Source organism: Parambassis ranga, chromosome 22 (assembly GCF_900634625.1).
Source record: "Parambassis ranga chromosome 22, fParRan2.1, whole genome shotgun sequence".
Taxonomy (NCBI): Eukaryota; Metazoa; Chordata; class Actinopteri; family Ambassidae; genus Parambassis; species Parambassis ranga.
Genome location: NC_041042.1, coordinates 108,560 through 117,799, shown reverse-complemented (window position 1 = coordinate 117,799; position 9,240 = coordinate 108,560).

Here is a 9,240-nt window from a genome sequence, read left to right as displayed (position 1 = left end):
ATTCATCACACCGAAGGGTGGATTTCTGCCGGTGAGGTGATGTGTCTGCAACTCATCGTAGTACATCAGTGTGAAGATGGGTGCAATACTGCTGTTTGACTTTAGAAGCCTGGATGTGTAGGTATTCAGTCTGCAAGTCATGGTAACGCATCCTACCCCAGCAGCTTACTTACAGTATTTGCTTTGTGACCGCTTTGTCCCCGTAGGCCTCGAAGAAATGCTGAAGGACTCGGTGGCCTCTGCAGTTCAACCAGGTGCGATGATTGTCACCAATGGCAATTAACCAAAGGAAGGTTACTGTGTTAATATGGTCTGTCCTCTCCTCCGCAGATGAAGAGCACCTTGAAGCATCTGCGCGTCGTCGCCTCTGCCTGTCAGCGTGGTGTACAGTAATTGCTTTAGTGTTCTCTCTCAGACCGCACCAACAGTCTATTGCAGATGTGGAGGTAATGTAAAACCTTGTGAAACTGTAGGTATTTAACTTGTGTTTTTCTGGTGTTTTTTTTTAAATGCAGAAATTGTTTTGAAATGTCAGAAGACTTGTTTTAGGTTTGGCGAACACTCAAGTAGAGCGTTTTGCCCTGTCTCCGGAACCCCAATGGACAGGATTTCAAATGACTCTCCGAGTTGGAAATCTCACCAAGACTTTGGCTCCGGATGGATTCGGCGTGCACCAACGTGCCCTGACTGTTTGACTGACTGAGGGTCTGGGTGGTATTGTGTTGTGCAATGTAGGGTCAAGGTTGTGGATGTTGTAGCTTAGATCCTAGAATGCCGGCATGTTGTTAGTTGGAGTTGAGCTTGTGGATTAGTCGATTAGTTTTGTGGGGGTTGAGGTGTGGTTTGGGTGACTTGACCGGGACTAAGAGCACACACAACAACCAAAAAAGGAGCAAGGAACGCCAAATGTGTCGCACAACAGGCACCAAGGATTTCTCAATGTAACATATGCATGGAAACGGTTACAGCAAGGAGACATTGTGAACAAATGAAATACAAACATACTCGGTGTTGGAACAGAGCAGCACATGACTGCTAAAGTAAAGAGCAAGGATGGAAAAACGCACAGTCGCAACAACAAATGAGCAATGCTATCAGCAAACACATTCAAACCCGGATCAAAGCTGTGGACAACTGGGAAATCAATCAGTGGCATTTCAAACCAACAATGTCACTGCAATGTTTTAATCAAGTACTTGCACAAGGGAATTGTGGAAATGCAAGTATGGGTTCTGTGACCAACATGATATTCAAATGTGCTGGGGTGCTGGTTTTTTTGGAATTTCAGCACTTTCAGAATGGTCCCTTTATACCAATGATGGGGGAAATGTGGGAAATGAATGAATAATGAATAATGTGTGTCATGGTGTGGCAAATTGCTGCTGGGTTGTCAACAAAGGTTTTGTGCTGCCTTTCACCTGGACAGGTGAGAGGTGGGGTCAGTGCTTGAAAAGGACAAAGATCCTTTTCTGGTCCCACCCCTTGCGTTTTGTGGTGGCATTGCATCGCATGGTCACGTCATTCCAGAAACCTGTGCTTTTTCTCTCCGTTTCTGTTGCTTATCTGTCAGGTACCCACTGCCACCCCAACTCCACCTAACACTGTGGTGGTGGGGGGTGGAGCAAAGGCCAGAATCTGAGCTGGGGGACAAAAGTTGACCTGCTTGTTTTTTTTGTCAATAAATATGTATTCCACATTTCCACAGCGTGTACTGGAAGTGTCCTAACCCCTAACCCTAACCCTTTAATCCTGTTTGTCATTGTCATGTTAACCTTGTTTAATAATGGTCTTCTGTACCGGAGGGGTGGTCTTGACCTGGACAGTTTTGGCCAGACTTGCGTCACCACAAACCCAAACATGCTTTTTGTAATGGATCCATTTCAGTCAATACAGCCGTGTCCAGAATTTGCCTTTGCAGAAATGAGCACGACACGTTCGACAATCGGGGCGCGCCGTTGACGAGGAACGGTAAGTGGAGCTTGCAAGCGAAGTGTATTTTGAAATGCAGTGTGCGTTTGAGTTGGCGATTCACTGACATGTTTGTCTCTTGTCTTCCAGATGGTCCGGTGACGTCACTCCCCGGCATCGCTGCGTTCCGGCCTGCGACCTTTTGTTTATTTTTGTCAATGCCATGTTGTGAAATGACTGAATAAAAGTTGTTGATGGAAGTTTTTGTGGTTTGCTCATATTTGTGAGTTTGGAACATTGGAATGTGTTTTGATAAAGACAGATTTGAAGTTTACACAATTGCAGGTGTTATATTTTTGTGTGTTTTACACAGGGACTGGAGGATCTGGAGTGGGCGGTTGTGTCCTGCCAAACAGTGCCCTGGTTTCCCCTTAATGTCAAAGCCTTGGTATTGTAGTCGATAAATTGTCCCACACAATGTTGTGCGTTTGTTTACAGTTGAGTGAGTGACATTGTTGTGATAAGGTGGCTTTAAAACGTACAAGCAAGATGTGTCATTAGAGGTTGAACGCACGTTTTGAGTGTGTGAATCATGCCATGAAGTTACAGTCATTACATAAAATCTGCATTTGAAAAAAAATCTGTGCCATTGCTCGTCGTAACAGTCATGCCAGCGGGTGCGGTCCAGCCACGCTGACGTCTCCAAAATGCTAAATGTTTGAAATGCATTGTGTGTTCATCAGTTAAATACATGATGTATTGCCTGCCATGGAAAGCCAAACACTTGATGAATCCTTTGACAGATGTTATTCCAAAGAGGTACGACGGCGAAGCTGATTTTGTTTCACTGTGTCCACAGGCCCGCGTGTCGTCAGATGTCGATGCAGAACCGCAGTCTGGACCTGTGAGACGGCTAGAGTTGTCCTGTCTTCCCGTCAGCAGGAGGGGTTCTGGTAAAGGTTGTTGACATTATTATTGGTTTTATTGAGGTAATGGCATTAGTGGCATCGATGTAATCGTGTAAAATGTTATTTGTGTAGCATGTTGTGCGTGAAAAGTTGTTTTAAAGAAACCCAGAGCCTCACCCCCAGATAGAAAGTCCCTTTTAATGTGAAGAAACCCTCACACTCTTGGTCGTCGAGCACTGTAGGCCGAACCGGCATGCTAGCGTGCTCTGCAGTGTAGAAGATGGAGTGTTTTTGGGTGATGTGAAAGGAAAGTTTTCAGATTTGTATCTTGTGCAAGACATGTTGTTGTGCTTTACTTTGCCAGATTAATTAGTTGTGTAAGGGTGTTGTAGGCTAGTTTGTATGTACTCAGATAGCCACTGTAGCCTCGCAGGAATGCCGTCATGTGGTAGAAGTATGTCAGATAAGTTGGACACTGCAAGTTTTGTGCATGAAAGTAGCATTGATAATTGTATGAATGTTGTTTGTTTTTTGTATGCTCGTCTGCACAGAGGCATGTAGCAATTACAGGCCGATTTGACCTGATGTTTAAATTGCGTTAGACTGAAGATGAACATTGTGCCAAAAAGAGCCTGACCAAAAAAGTTGCAATCCAAAGTCCAAAAATAAAAAAAAAAAAAAAAATCCAAATCTAAAGTTAACTTGAGTTTGAGTAGTATTGGGGCTACTTTGGTGTACTGGTGGAACCAGGGAACAGACTACGGCCAGAAGCAGGGTCAGTTGCCTCAAAATGCTGTCTTAATGCAGCATTTCCTTGCAGATGAATGATCGAAGCTGTAGGTGTCCTGCATGAGTCAGCTCTTGTGAAAATTCGTGGACTTGTCCGATGAGGAAAGGATTCTGGATTAGGAGGAGGAGCTGCTGCCAGTGGCAGAAAGTGTTGAACTTTTTGGTGAAGTTTCCAATCAGCTTGTAGTTTTGTGATGTGCTCACATTCTCCCTGAAGACTTTAGGAGGTCCAGCCTCCTCTTGAAAGAGCGAACACCGACTGCAGCTTTAAATGAAGCTCATTATGACGTGATGTGACGTAACGTCCGTCAAAAAGGCAGCCATTTTGGTCTTGTGCTCATCGTGCAGATAAAGCGAAAGCTGTGTTGCTCTCTGACTCGGGACCAGTGCATTTCCTTTACTCAGCCACCTCACATTGTTGCTCAAGTAGCAGGTCATTGGCATTTGCCTCAACATGTTCCAGGAGTTCTCTCAGGAGGCGATGCTACTCCTTCATCCGGGGTATAGCCCCCTCCCTTTTCCAGTGGGGTTACCCCAGCAGGTGCTCACAGAGGTCCTTCTTATCTGGACAGACGTGGCGAACAGCTGCATCAAGCTGGGCCAGTACAGAACCTGCTCATATTTCAGATTTGTGGGTTTCTGTCGAAGCTGCCATTGGAATGTGTAAATGTATGCCCGGTGAGTCTGGCTGTGTCATATTGGGCTTGCAGTATCGTCAGCTCGGACTTCAGGGGAAAACACCACGGGTTTCATTTGACACCTGTAACTAACAAGGATGCAAAATAAAGAATCACACAGTGACCTGCATCCCTACCTCAGAAGCCAAAGAGATGGCACACTGAAGGAAAGAACCAACCTCATGTTGCGACCTGCCGGACCTCTGCCCGAACAGGCACTTGCTTCCAGTACAATGGGATCACCTGTCTCCATTTGTGGCTAATCTGTACATAGAAGAAGTGGAGAGAAGAGTTCCTGTTGATACCTGGGTTAAAGATCCATGAATCGGAACGGTTCACAGAACACATCAACTCAGTGGACATCAACATGAAGGTCACAATCTGGCTCTCTTGAAGGAAATTCTGCAGATGCTTTGCTTTAATCTTCAATCTCTTGCTTTAATCTCAAGTCAAGTCAAGTCAGCTTTATTGTCAACTCTGCTATATGTGCTGAACATACAGAGAATCGAAATTGCGTTACTCTTCACTCCGCAACATATAACATGTAACTAAAAACTAAAGATAAATATAAAGTGTAAAAAAATGTACCTACAATGAGGCACACACAAAATACAAGGCACATAATGAAGGCACAATGCAGCAAGAGTGCAAAAGATGTATAGTGCAAGTCAGTGCAGTTGGCATAATATAAACAGGAATGGTTTAACTTATAACAGCTTATTGAGACTGGTATGAGAGTGCAAAAGATGCAATGGTGCAAGTCAGTGCAGTTGGCATAATGTAACAGTCCAGGAATAGTTTAAGTTATAGCAGCTTATATGAGACTGGTGTGACATGACAGGGTAAAAAGTGACTGGTGCACAGAGTTCCTTTGGTAAAGTGGCTGGTACAAAGAGTTCCTATCTTGGGTGGTGGTAGGGGTGAGGGGATGGTGGTAGGGGGTGGGGGGTGGTGTCAGGGAAGGGGGAGAAAGTGGGGCACAGCAGGGAGAGAGTTCAGCTTCCTGACAGCCTGGTGGATGAAGCTGTCCCTCAGTCTGCTGGTCCTGGCCCGGAGGCTGCGCAGTCTCTTTCCTGATGGCAGCAGACTGAAGAAGCGGTGTGAAGGGTGGGTGGGGTCTCCTGTGATGCGGAGGGCCTTTCGGGTGAGACGGCTGTCGTAGAGGTCTTGGAGGGAGGGGAGAGGGACGCCGGTGATCCTCTCAGCTGCTCTCACTATGCGATGAAGCGTCTTCCTGCAGGTGGCGGTGCAGGCTCCGTACCACACAGTGATGCAGCTGGACAGGATGCTCTCAACAGCCCCTCTGTAGAAGGTGCACAGGATGGAGGGAGGGGCTCTGGCTCTTTTGAGCTTGCGGAGGAAGTAGAGGCGCTGCTGTGCCTTCTTGGTCAGGGATGCAGTGTTGTTAGTCCAGGAGAGGTCCTCAGTGATGTGCACACCCAGGAACTTGGTGCTGCTCACCTGCTCCACAGCAGCACCGTCGATGGTCAGAGGGGTGTGCTGACTCTGTGCTCTCCTGTAGTCCACAACCATCTCCTTTGTCTTCTCCACATTCAGGGAGAGGCTGTGGTCTCTGCACCACCCGGCCAGAAGGTGCACCTCATTCCTGTAGTATGTTTCATCTCCACCGGAGATGAGACCCACCACAGTTGTGTCGTCCGCAAACTTCACAAAGATGTTGGTGTTGTGTGTTGGCGTGCAGTCATGGGTCAGCAGAGTGAAGAGGAGGGGGCTCAGCACACATCCTTGGGGAGCCCCGGTGTTCATTGTGATGGTGCTGGATGTGTTTCTGCCGACCCGCACTGTCTGAGGTCTCCCGGTGAGGAAGTCCAGCAGCCAGTTGCACAGCAAGGAGTTCAGCCCGAGCTGGTCCAGTTTGTTGATGAGCTGCTGTGGGATGATGGTGTTGAATGCTGAGCTGAAGTCTATGAACAGCATTCGAACGTATGAGTCTTTATTTTCCAGGTGGGTGAGGGCTGTGTGGAGTGCTGTGGAAACAGCATCACTGGTTGACCGGTTGGGCCGATATGCAAACTGGAAGGGGTCCAGAGAGGGAGGAAGGGCCGTCTTGATGTGTTTCATGACTAACCGTTCAAAGCACTTCATGATGATGGGTGTGAGTGCTACTGGACGGTAGTCATTGAAGCAGGCGGGGGTGGACTTCTTCGGCACAGGGATGATCGTGGTGGCTTTGAAGCAGGTGGGGACAACAGCCTGGCTCAGTGAGATGTTGAAGATGTCTGTGAACACCTCAGCGAGCTCCTCAGCACAGTCTCTGAGCACACGGCCAGGTATGTTGTCAGGACCGGGAGCTTTGCGTGCGTTGATCTGGCTGAGAGATGTCTTCACGCTGGCTCGGGACAGGGAAAATACCTGGTCAGTGGGAGAGGATGTGATCTTTTGTGCAGGAGTGCTGTTGAGTGCTTCAAAGCGTCCGAAGAAGTCATTCAGCTGGTTCAGCAGAGAGGTGTCGCTGTCACAGGTCTGTGGTGGGGGCTTGTAGTCTGTGATGGTCTGTATCCCCCGCCACAGGCTCCGGGTGTCCCTGCTGTCGCTGAAGTGGTGGGCAACCCTCCTGGAGTACTGTCTCTTCGCCTTCCTGATGCCACGGGACAGGTCGGCTCTGGCTAACTTTAGGCTGGTGTCGTCGCCTCTTCTGAAGGCAGCGTTCCTGGCCCTCAGCAGCCTGTAGACCTCCCCTGTCAGCCATGGTTTCTGACTGGCTCGAATGCTGACAGTCCTGGTTTCAGTTACATCATCAATGCATTTGGTGATGTAAGCAGTGACAGTCTCTGAGTACTCCTGGAGGTCAGTGCAGTTGTTGTGGGTTGCAGCCTGCTTAAACACATCCCAGTCTGTTGTGCTGAAACAGTCCTGTAAAGCTCCTGTGGCTCCCTCCGGCCACACTCTCACTTCTTTTCGGACCGGTTTGGCAACTTTTACCAGTGGTCTGTATGCTGGCATTAGCATAACAGTGATGTGATCAGAAGCTCCGAGGTGGGGGAGGGGGAGGGCTTTGTACGCGCCTCTCTGGGTGGTGTAAACATTGTCCAGTGTGTTGTTGCCACGAGTTGGAAAGTCTATGTGTTTGTGAAGTTTTGGAAACACAGTCTTGGGGTCTGCATGGTTGAAATCACCCGCCAGGATGAGAAAAGCATCCGGGTGGGCTGTCTGCTGCTCACTGACCTGCAGGTAGAGCTCATTCAGTGCGTCGCTCCTGTTGTTGTTGCTGGAGCTCGGCGGGATGTACGCAGCTACAAGCAGTATAGCTGTAAACTCCCGTGGCAGGTAAAACGGCCGGCACTTAATAATAATAAGCTCCGCAAGTGGCGAGCAGTGTTTTGAGACCACAGCAGCGTCCCGACACCAAGAGTCATTGATGTAAACACAGAGCCCGCCGCCGCGGGTCTTACCTCCTTCAACCAAGGCTCTGTCCGCTCTGAAACACGCTAGGCGGTCGAGCTGAATGGCGGAGTCCGGGATGCTGTCGTTCAGCCATGTTTCCGTAAACACAAACACACAACACTCCCTTATAGTCCTCTGTGTGGCGCGAAGTAGCCGGATATAGTCCATTTTGTTGTCCAAAGAGCGTACGTTGGCCAGTACGATGCTAGGGATGGCCGGCTTATGTGGGTTAGCCGCTAGCCTGGTCCGTATCCCTCCGCGCTTGCCCCTCTTCTGCTTCCTTTCACACCGTCTGTGGCGCTTCCACTGCGGGCGAGATGGTGTTGCAGGGGCCGGTAGAGGTGCCGGCAGGCGGAGTAGTCCACAGTCCCGTAGCTCTTCAGCGATTGCAGGGTCTAACTCAACATTTACAGTTCTGCTGATGTTAAAAAGTAGCTCACGGCTGTATGTGCGCCTCCTGACATACAAACACGGCGATGACTTGCTATAAGTCTGCGGCACGTGTAACATAGAACACGAAAACAATGAAGAATCGGGAGAGAGAGAAGCCGCCGCACGTGTCTGCGCCGCCATCTTGGATCACTAAACTTAATATCTGGCCCTTTTTCCTCCAAACCTTTGGACCTTGAGTCCTGAATGAAAGGCACGCTTGACTTTGTATGTTGGCTCAGGCTTATGAGCGGCCTTTGTTTGTCGATTTGTTTATTTATCGATTTATTTATGTATTAATTTATTTCAGGGACAGTGCATATTAAATAACAAATGTATAAATATGCCAGAGTTAGACAAAGGGCTATTTTCCATTTGTTGGTGAAACCCGAGGATCTGAACAGCTCATTTAAGTGGATCAAATGCGGATCTCTGCCTGAATATTATTAAGTGACATTAAACGATATGCTTGGACACAGCGCTCCTTAGCTATGAACTGTTGCATATGGAGGGAGTCAGTGACGGTCCTCTCATGTCTGCAGCGTTGCTCATATTGAATCAATGTAATGAACATCTGTGCCGGTGTTTCGAGTTGAGTGGATGATTAGTGTGTTTCACAGCCTGCGGTCGTCATGTGGATTTTGTTTTGTGCAGTGTTGCATGTTTTTTAGCAGCACGTAGTCTGTGTCCTGTTTCGTTCTTGCATCCTGATTGGTTGATAATGGTCTATGAGGGATCACTGTAGTCTAATTTTGTTCAATTCCTCTTTTCGTGGGCTCTGTGAGCTGGGAGTAATCTACAAGTATATACTAAAAGTAAGTTATTGTGTAAATGTGTCCCTGAGTGTATAATATGTGGAATGGAATGGACTGTTTTTGACACATATGTAAGGGAGTGTTTCTTGTCGCTGTAGCTGAGGGGTTGAGGCTCTGGGTGTGTGAAGTGCTTTGAGACGGTTGAGATTGTGAGACGTGCTGTTGAATTGAAACAGAATTGAACTGAATGTGTTTTTTATGTAGGCTAAGGAGAAGGAGATGACGGAGATGAACAGAAATGGTGGAAATGTAAGCAAGACCGCAGGTATGTGTTTTTTCTGTATGTTGTGTAGTCGGACAGATTTGGAA